Genomic DNA, 11,797 nt, shown 5'->3' with positions numbered 1-11,797 from the left:
AGCTTCTTGTGTCACTGTTCTTTGTTGTTTTGCTTGCTTGTTTGGCTGTGCTGGGTCTCCTTGCAGAGTGAGGGCTTAGTTGCCACAGAGGTTGAATCCGTGTCCCCTGCAATGGAAAGTGAATTCTCAACCACTGGACTACCAGGGAAGTCTCTCTTGTTTCACTAGCTTCAACTTCAGAATCCTGGGAGGAGGTGATCAGGGAGTGGAGGGGTGTCCCCTTGTCTCTGTCATAACTGTGAGCTCTAGGTGTCCAAGGTGGGGTGGCAAAGTGAGTATCATGCATTTTTAATTTCTCTAATGGGAGGTGACCTTGGTCTCTGTGAAGTCATAATAGGAACTTCCTCAAATATAGACAGAGGGTTCAGATATACGGCAGTTAAAAAACAGCAAATGACCACAGGAGAGAATAATCTATCCCATGACCAACAGTTCCATTTCTAAGCATAAACCTTAGAAAATTTTCTCCATGTATACAAGAAAATCTTCTATATTCCGTAACACATCATCTCCAGAAGGGAAAGATAAGAACTAGCTCAATTTTGTTTATCAGCAGGCAAATGAATAAATGGTTTAGTTGTACAATAGAATATAGTAGTTAAATGAATGAATAAGACCTATATGAATCAACATGACTAAAGAGCAAAGCTGCAAAAAATTACATACAGTATGACACTATTTACATAAAATTTAACCATATACAAAATTGCAGTATATATTGAGATAGATATACTAAGAAAGTATAGACACACACATGGAAATGATACAAAGCTACTTTAGGATAACTTTGGGAGGAAGAAAAGGATTAAGGCAGGGTGGAGCTTTAATTGTAACATTTTATTTCTTTAAAAAAACTTCCAAAATACTAATATTTGTCTAAGGGCTGCCCCGGTGGCGCTAGAGGTAAAGAATCTGCCTGCCAGTGCAGGAGACCCAAGGTGCAGGTCTCCGTTGCTGCGGGGGCTTTCCTCTAGTTGCTGTGAGCTGGGGTTACTCTGTAGTTACGGTGCCTGGACTTCTCATTGCGGGGGCTTCTCTTATTGCAGAGCACAGGCTGTATGGTGCAGTGGGCTTCAGTAGGTGCAGTTCTTGGGTGTGCAGGCTCAGTAGCTATGGTACACAGACTTGGTTGCTCTGTGGTATGTCTTCCCGGACGCGGGATCAAACCTGTGTCCTCCGCATTGGCAGGTGGAGTTTTGACCACTGAGCCGTTAGGGAAGCCCTTCCCACTCACTCTTGAAACTCATCTCATTTGGGTTTTTGCTCCTTCTGTTCCTCCAGACCTGTTTTTTGTCACGGTTAACCAATGACTTCCGTATTGCTAAACCAAGGACCAAGCTCTCATTCTCAGTTGATGTCTTCCCCTACCTCGAAACACTTTCTTCCCTTGCTGTGACAAAAGTATAGATTTTTTTTTAGCAAATACTCTTTCTTCTCACCATTCCACTGTGGGTTGAATACGTTCCCCACTACCCACTGATGTTGGATTTGCCCATGTGACCTACTCTAGCCAATGAAATATTAGCAAACTTGATGCGCGCAGAGTCCCCAAGAGCATGCGCGTTTTGGACTGGTTCTTGGACTCCAGTTATCTACCATGGGAAGAACTTTTCCCTGTGCCGACTGATTCTTCATTCTGGGCTCCAGAGTTAACACACATGGAACAAACTGAAGCTAAATCTGCAACCTAAAGCAGAGTCATTCATCTAGGTCCACTGAACCTCAACCAGCCTGCTGACTTGCAGGCATGAGGACAGGTATATCGCTGTAAGCCAAGGACTTTTGAAGTGATTTGTTATGTAGAGCTGTTGTGGCAATAGCTGACTCATACACTTGCCTGTCAGGAGACCACACTCTTCTGATTTTACTCCAGGCTCAGGACTGTTCCTTCTCACTTCTGACCACTTAAAAGTGGGGTACCCCAGGATGAAGTTCTAAAATCTCTTCTCTAGTCCCCTTCATGGCGCTCTTAGCCACTCTCAGACCATTATATATCATGTGAAAGCTGACCTCCCAAATTTATGTTGCCAGGCCAGACCTCTTTCTTGAACTTCAGACTGGTATAAACAACTTCCTACTTGACACTTTCACTTGGATATCTAATAGGTGTCTTAAATCAGTCCCACAAACATTTCCTGATGTCCGCCTCCCAATGGTCTTCTCTCTGTCTTCCTTTTCTTAGAAAATGGCAGCTCTTTCCTTCCAGCTACAAATATCCTGGAGTCAACCTCAAACTCCCCCACACACCTTCACACTGCATGTCAGCTCCTCTGGAAATCCTTTTGATATTACCTTCAGTATATATATATATATGTATAGTTTTTCTGTTTTTGCCTTGTAAGATCTTAGTTCCCCAATCAGGGATTGGCCCTGGGCCCTGGGCAGTGAAAGGGTGGAGTCCTAGCCACTGGACTACCAGGGAATTCCCTAGAATATATTTTAAAATTTTGATTCTCTCTAACCACTCCCAGTCAACCTGGTCCAAGCCACCTTTATCTCTCATCTGGATGTTGTCAGAGTCTCCTGATTACCACCTTGCCTCTACCTTTCCCATCCTGCTCCTGTCCTGCTCTCAAAAGAGTTGTCTTAGTGCCCCTCTAAAAACTTCAGTTACATGATGTCACATATTTACTAAAAATGCTTCCCTTGACCCTTTGGCCTCACTCATTGAGGTTCACCCACTCTGGCATCCTTGCTATTCTGTGAACTTGATCATCCGATGCTCGCTCATACCATTAGCCTCACAGCTCCCACTGGTTGGAATACTGTTACCCAGATAGACACACAACCTTGCCACTTATCTTTTTACAACTTTGGCTCAAATGCTTCCTTCAACTGAGGACTTCCCTAGTTACTTTAACATTCCAACTCCCTACCTCCAAAAGCCCTTATTTCTTTCCCTTCTTTATTTTTCTTGGCAGCACTGATCATAACACAACAGGGGTATTTCATTTGTTTATTCACCTGTGGTATGTCATCCCCAGCTAGAATGAAGGTAAGTGAGCGTACATTCCACAGGAACAGAGGATTTTTGTTGTTGTTGTTATCTGTTCAATCTCCAGAGCCTGAAACTTAAAAGCACTGAATATATATGTTAAATGAATGAATCCATTTGACCTTTTTGCATATTTGAAATTTCATGATTATATGTAGGTAGGTAGATAGTGACAAACACAAAAGCAAATATTGTTAAGCAATTGTCTCTACGTCCCAGTAGCCACGTCTATTAAGTGGCATGTTTTTATGATGAAAGCAAAGTTTATCTAAACAGAAGGAGAAATCTTTAGCTTCTCTAATACTTAATGACCTATTTTAACAAAGAATTCCAGGCTTCAGGATCACAATAATGAAGAAGCAAGAAATTTTATTTTCATTGCCTTTAGTTTCGCTGAAGCTGAGAGTCTCTTAAATTTGAGCTCTCACCCTCCCCAGTGGGGGCTCTCAACAATTTGTATAAAACCTTTAAAATCTCCTGTTGATGCAGTAGGATTAGGTGGTGGAAGGCCACACCTGTACCTGAGTGAAACATGCTGCTTCTCCATCCCCTTCCTCCTGGGTAGTCTCGACCTTCCGGTAGTGATTTCATGCTTAAAACTCACAGCAGAAACTCACAGACCACGTTTGTGACGGGCGGGACGGGGGGCGGGGGGGGGGCGGGGGGGTGCGGGGGGGGGGCAGGACTGCAGCCCCTCCTGCTACTTTCTGGCTTCGAGAAGACAACTCAATTCTCGTTCTTGAGTTTTTGCCTCCACAATAATTAACTTCTTAGGATTCTTATTTTACCTTCCAGATATTGATGCCAGGATTTCCAAATATGACAGCGGTTAGGAGGATCAAGATCAGGCACAAAGCAAGGCAACGCCTGACATTCATCCTCACCCCACCATTCAGTCCAACCCAGGATAAGGAGAAGTCCATGTGCTGGAGTGTCCTGGCTGCAGCAGCTGCGGTTACTAATCAGGACAAGAAAGTTAACTTAGATTATATACGATTTCCTCTTCATTGCTCTAATAGCCCCCTTCACTCCCCAATATTCGCCGCAACTCCACTGTTCTTGCCTGGAGAATCCCAGGGACAGGGGAGCCTGGTGGGCTTCCGTCTGTGGGGTCGCACAGAGTCGGACACGACTGAAGCGACTTAGCAGCAGCAGCAAGGGTGGGGCTGACCGCACTGGGCCTCTCACTGCCGTCGGGTCTGAATTAACCCTCCGAAAGAGCCTTTTCAGGAGCGAGAACTCCGTTTTTTTTCCTACCACTCCGCTGCCAGCCTCATCCTCGGCCAGGTTTTCCTCATTTCAGATTTTTCTGCAACTTAATCCTGAGTCATGCTTGATAACAGTTTTCATATTATTTAAGCCTTTATTCCGTAAGCCTCGAGATGACCTCAGGTGATGACTTCTGTGCTCAGAAAGAAATGTAATTAGTCCAGAGGCCAGAGCCGATCTTCCCGAGCAGCCCTCGGTCCCCAGTCTCAGCCGCGATGCGAGCGGCGGGGCGCCGAGCCAGGCGGAGGAGGGGCGCCCGCGGCCGCGCGCACCTCCCCGCGGGTCCTGCCCAGCGGGCGGCTCCTCCCCGCGCCCCCTCGCGGGTACCTGGCGGCCGCGGAGGGCGGGCAGGGGGCGGCGCTGCGCGGCGTCACGCGGCAGGGTGGGAGCGCGGGCAGGTGACACCCCGGCCGCCTCCGCCCCTTTTCCAGCTGGGTCGGCGGCCAGGGCAGCAGGGGCCGCTGTGAGGAGCTCGGCGTTCGCGCCGCCGCCCGCCGCCGCCCTCTGCTCGCGCGCCCAGGCGCTTCGGCTCCGCTCCTCGCGGGGTGAGTGCGGGGCTCCCAGCCGGGGGCCCGGGGCGCAGAGGAGGAGAGACGGGGGGAGGAGAGGGCGAGCACCCCGGGACCGGGGGATCCAGGGCAGCCTGGTGGAAGGAACGTGGGCGCGGCGCGCGAGGAGTGGGATCCGGGTCCGGAAGACACGGGAGTCCGGCCAGGCCCTGCCTGGACTCTGGGGGGCGCTTCGGAAGTTGTGGCCGCGGTGCCGGCGAGTGCCCGGGGTCAAAGCCCTTCCCGCCGGCGGGCGGGGCCGCGGAGCTCACCTGCGCCCTCCCTGGGAGCCCCCCACCTCCAGCATCCCACAGCGACGGTGGTCCCCGCCGACCCTGGGTTCTGAGCCCTCCCCTAGCCTTCCCGGGGGACTGGGCCCCGCTGTTCCAGGCGGGAGGACAAAGGTGCTTGCTGGTGGGACGGGGAGGAAGAGGGACGTCCTCGACCTTGACCGCTGAGGTCATTTTCCCAGCTCCGGGATCTGGCCTTGCTCGCCACAGCCTCCCGCTACCCCGCCTGCCCGAGCCCCTTTCTTTCTGCTTCTTCCCCCTCTGGGGTGCTTTTGTGTCCTCGAGGCCAGAATGAACTCGGGGCGCTGCTCTTGCAGCGGGCGCTGCCTTTTTGGCTCCCGGAACTGCATCCTGTCCCGGCAGCGGCTGCTGGCTGAGGATAGTGATGAGTACAGAGCGGTAGAACAGGTCGTGCCGGAGATGGAAATCGGAAAGCCTGTTGTTTCATCTTCCGAGGTATCGTTGGTTAGAAAATGGGCCTTCCCCCCTAATCAACCAGCGCTGATTCAAACTTACCGGATGCCCAGGGAGCGTTCTTTAGAGCTCCCTGGGGAAGGCTGGGACAGGAAGGATCTGGTCTCTACCCCTGTCTAGCTTGGGGAAAACAAGTCCCACAGCGACTGAAGAATAGTTCTGGCGACCAAGCCTTTTTCCTCTTACTGATCTATTCCCTCGAAAAGCTTTTTCACTTAACCCTATATTCTCAGATTACTCTTTCTGGCTCTTAGTGCTTCACTGCCTTGAAAGAGTCATCATACTTTTGACTGTCCCGTCTTTTTGCCCATCACTTGACTGTCAATTCCCTTGACTGTTAATTACCTTACTTTGTAGAACTTTGTTTCTACTACTGGCTTGAAATTGTTCGCCTCTAGGTCACTGAGGATTAAAATTAAAAAAAAAAAAAAAATCCCCTCCACCCCCAGTGGCAGACATGTATTGAATGCTTCTTGGCCTGGCACTGTTCTAAGAACTTGTAGCAAATCTGTTAATTCTCGCAGCAGCCCTATGCAGTAAATAAATGAAAACATGATCCTTTTTCAGATAAGGGAACTGAGACACAGGAACTTGCCCAAAGGCACACAAGTAGCAGGAGGAGATTCCAACTGAGATTCCAACTCAGGGGCTCTGGCCCAGGGCTGAGGCTGGTAACAACCACTGTGGGTACCCACTCACCTAGAGTTGCTTTCTTTCCTCCCTGACTTTCCAGAAGTCCTGTGCTGTTTCATGCTTCACTGACCAGGCTCTCATTTTCTGGTTCCTTTTTTCCTTCTTGTGTAACTCTGTACTCATTTAGGTTTCCTTTGAATTTTGTTACTTAGGTTATCGCTGCTGCTTACTCCCCTTAAATTCTGTGGTTTCCACGGATCTTACTCAGTTTCAGTGCGTATTGTAATACAGCAAGTCCCCCTCATATGAAGAACCTTCCTGATTGTGAACTTTCTAAGGTGGAAGTGTGCTTCTGGTTCCAGCAGGAAACCACAATCTGCGCCATCAACGTCAGGTGTGAATAGCAGCTTGCGCTCCATCTCCTTTTGCTGAGGACCCTTCAGTTCTCTCATCTCCCATCTCTCCCCGCTCCTCCAGTCAATGACTCTTCTTGCCTGTTCACTTGATGCCAGCCCTTGTATGCCAGCTGTTGTACAGCTGTCCACGTTTTCTTTATGTTTTTTGTTTGTTTTTTATGTATTATTTGTGTGAGAAGTATTATAAACCTATTACAATATAGTACTAACTCTGTTGGGCTTACAAACACACTCTTGGAATAGAACTTGGTCATATGTAGGGGACTTACTGTATTTCATTTGAATTTGTCTTGCTTTGCCCTAAAGCATTTCTAGTTAACATCAGTTATGTTAGCCTCGCTCCCCTTTATCATAGTCACGCAGGTGCAAAGCTCCGAGGTCGCGTCTCAGGTCACACTTTCCCAATCATGACAGCTCTTCTGTTCAGCTCGTCTCTTCCTTCTAGCCTTCCTCATTCTTGCCTCCGTTCCCTTCTTCTCTTTACCAGGCTCCCTCTTCCCCACTCCTGAACATCTGTTGATCACTTATGTCATTTTTTGTTGTTGGTTAGCTTCTTTCATCAATAGTCATGGTCCACAGAAAGATTGTAAACAAAGTAAGGCTAACTTTTCAAGCCTTGCAACTAGTATCTGCTTGATAAATGTTTGCAGAATATGATGCAAGATGAATTAAGGTAGCATATATTGGTTGGGTTGGACAATGATAGAAAACTTAAAAACTTTTAAGCTGGGTTTTAGAGCATGTTAAGGGGTTTGTTTTGGTAAACATGGGGGAGCTGGCAGACAGTGCAGAAGGGGAGTTGGCCTCTGTCAGCTACATTGCTGCAGACAGTAACCTGCCTATCCTGGCTAAACATTCCACTTAGAATTGTAATGAATAAGGACCATATCAACAGAGAATCATGAATCCTAACCTTATCCCAGCAAAACAAGATATGAATCCAGTGAGTAACACGAAAACCCCAATTTTACTGACAAAAAGAAGGCTGATTGCCGAAGAATCGATGCTTTTGAACTGTGGTGTTGGAGAAGACTCTTGAGAGTCCCTTATACTGCAAGGAGATCCAACCAGTCCATTCTAGAGGAGATCAATCCTGGATGTTCATTGGAGGGACTGATGCTAAAGCTGAAACTGCAATACTTTGGCCACCTCATGCGACGAGTTGACTCACTGGAAAAGACTCTGATGCTGGGAAAGGTTGGGGGTGGGAGGAGAAGGGGACGACGGAGAATGAGATGGCTGGATGGCATCACCGACTCTGTGGACATGAGTTTGAGTGTACTCCGGGAGTTGGTGATGGACAGGGAGGCCTGGCGTGCTGTGATTCATGGGGTCGCGGAGAGTCGGACACGACTGAGCGACTGAACTGAACTGAACTGATAACACATACATAAAAATGCAGAAAACATAAATGAAGAGATTACCACAGTAGATAATTTAGAAGTAGAATAACTGCCTTATTCTAACAGTAGATATGACAGTTGGATGAGACTGAAGATGGCTAAATGGGAATCTTTTCTCAAAACCTCTGTGTAAGGTGATGTGGGCCTGGATTGATCCTGAAAGGCATCGTTGAAGAAGAACTGGCTGTGCTTGGGGAGGTCTGAGATGAGGAGAAAACTGGAAGGTGTCAAAGTGTGAGATTGGGGAGCCAAAAAGAGAGTTTCTGCCCCCGAGCATGATTCTACCACAGTAAACATTTTGCCATTTTACCTTTGTCTCTCTCATTTTTTAAAATACATGTTTTCCTCTATCATACTACATATAGAGTTTTAATATTTTATATTTTCCTTGTAATATATAGTAAGCATTTTTCATATAATTTCTAAAACTCCTATTATTTGCATTTATTCCAATACTTATAATATGATTTCCTTAACTAATCCTCTGTTGTTGGATAGGTGTATTAGCAATAATTATGAACAACTCACATTGCAGTAATGCTTACCCTTGCAGATATATCATTGTACAAATTGGGATTTGTTTCTTTATGCTAGGCAATGGAATGTACGTAAAAGAAAGCCTCTGTCTTCAGATAATTACTATTTGAGTTGAAGAAATAAGACTTTTTCTAATTTGTTTAATTGTTTATTCTTCTTGGTGTGCTACATGTACAAACATCAGCTTTAGAATATGGAAGAATTTTGGAGCTTTTGTATATATAGTTGGATAAACTCCGGGAGTTGGTGATGGACAGGGAGGCCTGGCGTGCTGCGGTTCATGGGGCTGCGAAGAGTTGGACATGACTGAGCGACTGAACTGAACTGATATATAGTAGCATGTTAAATTGAGAACTGATCTTGAATTTAATAAAATACATCATAAAGCAGGGAAAGAAGCATCCCATAAACACAATTTGGACTCATCCAATTTGGTCTACTCACATTATGAAAAACTGAACACTCATGCACTTTATAGGATCAGTCTTTTTAAAAAATTGAGATTTTTAATTACTCCTAATTGATTTAGATAGGAGAAGGGGACAACAGAGGATGAAATGGTTGTACAGCATCACCAGCTCAATGGACATGAGTTTGAGCAAGCTCTGGGAGTTGATGATGGACAGGGAAGCCTGGTGTGCTGCAGTCCATGGAGTCACAAAGAGTCAGACATGACTGAGCAACTGAATCGAACTGATTTAGATACATCAAAAGCACATGTTATTGCTTTGACAAGTAAAATTATCCTTTTTGTTGGTGATAAATATGTCCAATAAGATAGATATTTCCATTATTCAGATGAACTAAGTTACCATATAACATATAGCTTGTAAGACTGCCTTGTTAAAGACAATCTGCATCCACTTGCAGAAGCAGCCACAGGCTTTGACCACCAGCAGCCCAGCTCCTTTGTTTCCTCCAACGTTAAGGATAGAGTCAAACTCAGCCAAAATTCGGGAATTGCAGAAGTTCAAATTCAATAAACATCTGAGTGTCAGGTTTGCATCAGGCAAAGTGGTTGGCAGGATGGTGAAGCTCATCCAGGTCTGTGTGGGTTCAAGGGAGGTAAATACAGTACAGTGTGAAAAACTGTGATTAACACAGACAGAGCATGGGGGAAGCCAAACAGGGGCCGGCAGGCAAAACTATCCTCCTGAGCCGAAAGAAGGAATACTGGAAGTAGAGAAAGGGGCTGAGGGCTGGAAGTCAAATTCAGGCTGTGGTGCATTCAGAGAACTGGAAGCACTGTAAAAATCACTGCAGAGCAGGGTGTGATAGGAGGTTGCTAAGCATGCTCAGCTTACTGAGGGCTGCATTTCACCTAGTAAAGATTTTGGATTTTATCCTACAGGCAATGGGGTGTGTGTGTGTTTGGCTTTGGAACCCTTTAAGAAGGGAAGGGACCTGTTCAGATTTGTATTTCGAAAGCTCCCCTCTGCACTTACAACTTCATCATTCTGGAACCTCTCCCTGTCCTGAGGAGCTTTATCTCTTTTCTCTATCTGACCCTGGAAAGGACAGCTCCCTTCACTGTTTACATGAGATATCTTGATTATGCTTAGTGTACACGATTTGGGAATAGAAAATGAGCTTGTGCCAAATGTTTATAACATGCACGCTCTTGCTAACGATTATAAGGGGAAGAGTTCGAGCATCTTTTAGGTATCAGTCAGTAGTTGCAGTCAGGCACTTTTGTACATTTTTCTCATGAATTGTCTGAAGACAGCAAGGCCTGCACCAGAATCCTCACAGAACACATGGGTGCAGAAAAGTGAAGAAAGGTTCTCAGGTGAAGAAGCAGAAAGTGTGCTCAGAGAGGGTCCAGGGTTACAAGTGTGCACCCAGGATTTAAACCCAAGTATAGTTACAACAGAGAAGGCAATGGCAAGCCACTCCAGTACTCTTGCCTAGAAAATCACATGGATAGAGGAGCCTGGTGGGCTGCAGTCCATGGAGTTGCTACTAGTTGGACACGACTGAGCGACTTCACTTTCACTTTTCACTTTCACACATTGGAGAAGGAAATGGCAACCCATTCCAGTGTTCTTGCCTGGAGAATCCCAGGGACGGGGGAGCCTGGTGGGCTGCCGTCTATGGGGTCGCACAGAGTCGGACACGACTGAAGCGACTTAGCAGCAGCATAGTTACAACATTCCGGCTCTTCGGTCTTAGTATACTAACTTTGTGGGTTGATAATTTAGAGGGTGTCTTTTAAGACACAAGGGTTCTGATATCCAACACTAGTTTTGTGAGGTCCCAAGTAGCTAAAAGGGTAAAAAAAAAAAAATCTGCCTGCAATGCCGGAGACCTTAGTTCGATCCCTGTGTTGGGAAGATCTTCTGGAGAAGGGAATGGCAACCCACTCAGTATTCTTGCCTGGAGAATCCCATGAACAGAGGAGCCTGGCGGGCTACAGTCCATGGGATCATAAACAGTCAGACAGGACTGAGCGACTAATACTTAATAATACTTAAGGACAAGCATAAACATAAACCTTATTTTAGACTTTTTAGGGTCAGTGGTAGAAATATGAGAACTAGAAAAGAGGGTTTGGCAAGTTGTCCCTCATCTAAATACAGCCCCCTGTTCCTTTGTCTCCTTCCTTTCCATCCCAAATTGTGGGATTTTTGTCTTAATAGCACATTTATGATATATTTGTTCGCTGATTATAGTTACATGGCGTAACATGGACAGATCAGAAGGAAAGGCTGCTTATATCTCACGGGGTCTTATCCTTAGTCTGTCCAGGGCTTCACTGCCCAGTCCTCCTCTTGGTTTCCTGCCTTCTCTAGGCAGACAGTGCTGTGCTGGATCCTGCAGGCCCAAAGATGTATGTCTGAGAAGCAAACAGACTAATGCTGACCTCACACATTAGTCCTTCTGCTTTTATCCTGCGATTCGCTGCAAGGCACATTCTTATACCTTCAGCCTTTGAAAAAGTTATTTGAAATTCTAACAAGTGAGATTTTAACTTGAAGAAAGAAAGAAGATAGAAATTACATTCTTAGGAAACCAAAGTCAAGTGACTGCTTATAGAATAACTTATTCCTGAGCAAATGTGGAATTTAAAAAGTGAAGTCTAAGAACCACTATTCATTGTTCAAAGGGAGGAGAAAGGGGGTAAAAGATATAATATTAAACATTAAGTATAGTCAATATTTTTACAATTAAAAAATAGAAATATATTAGGTTGAACATATTCAGTTGACATTTCGCTAGGAAAAAACATTTT

General features: G+C 45.9%; 1 protein-coding gene across 2 annotated transcripts in view; it reads left to right on the top strand.

Moving 5' to 3' along the window:
- The first annotated feature begins 4,673 nt into the window (after positions 1-4,673).
- Positions 4,674-11,797, top strand: part of ELOVL7 (ELOVL fatty acid elongase 7) — a 78,090-nt gene continuing 70,966 nt past the window's right edge. For both annotated transcript variants that reach the window (XM_055422019.2, XM_055422018.2), the window contains exon 1: positions 4,674-4,809. The gene's annotated coding sequence lies outside the window, so the exon portion shown is untranslated. The remainder of the gene's footprint in view (positions 4,810-11,797) is intronic.

The sequence above is a fragment of the Moschus berezovskii genome, chromosome 18, assembly GCF_049115385.1.
Source record: "Moschus berezovskii isolate FMDL1 chromosome 18, NW_MosBer_1.0, whole genome shotgun sequence".
Classification (NCBI taxonomy): Eukaryota; Metazoa; Chordata; class Mammalia; order Artiodactyla; family Moschidae; genus Moschus; species Moschus berezovskii.
Note: the sequence above shows the minus strand (reverse complement) of the source record. Positions and strands in the feature narration are given on the sequence as shown.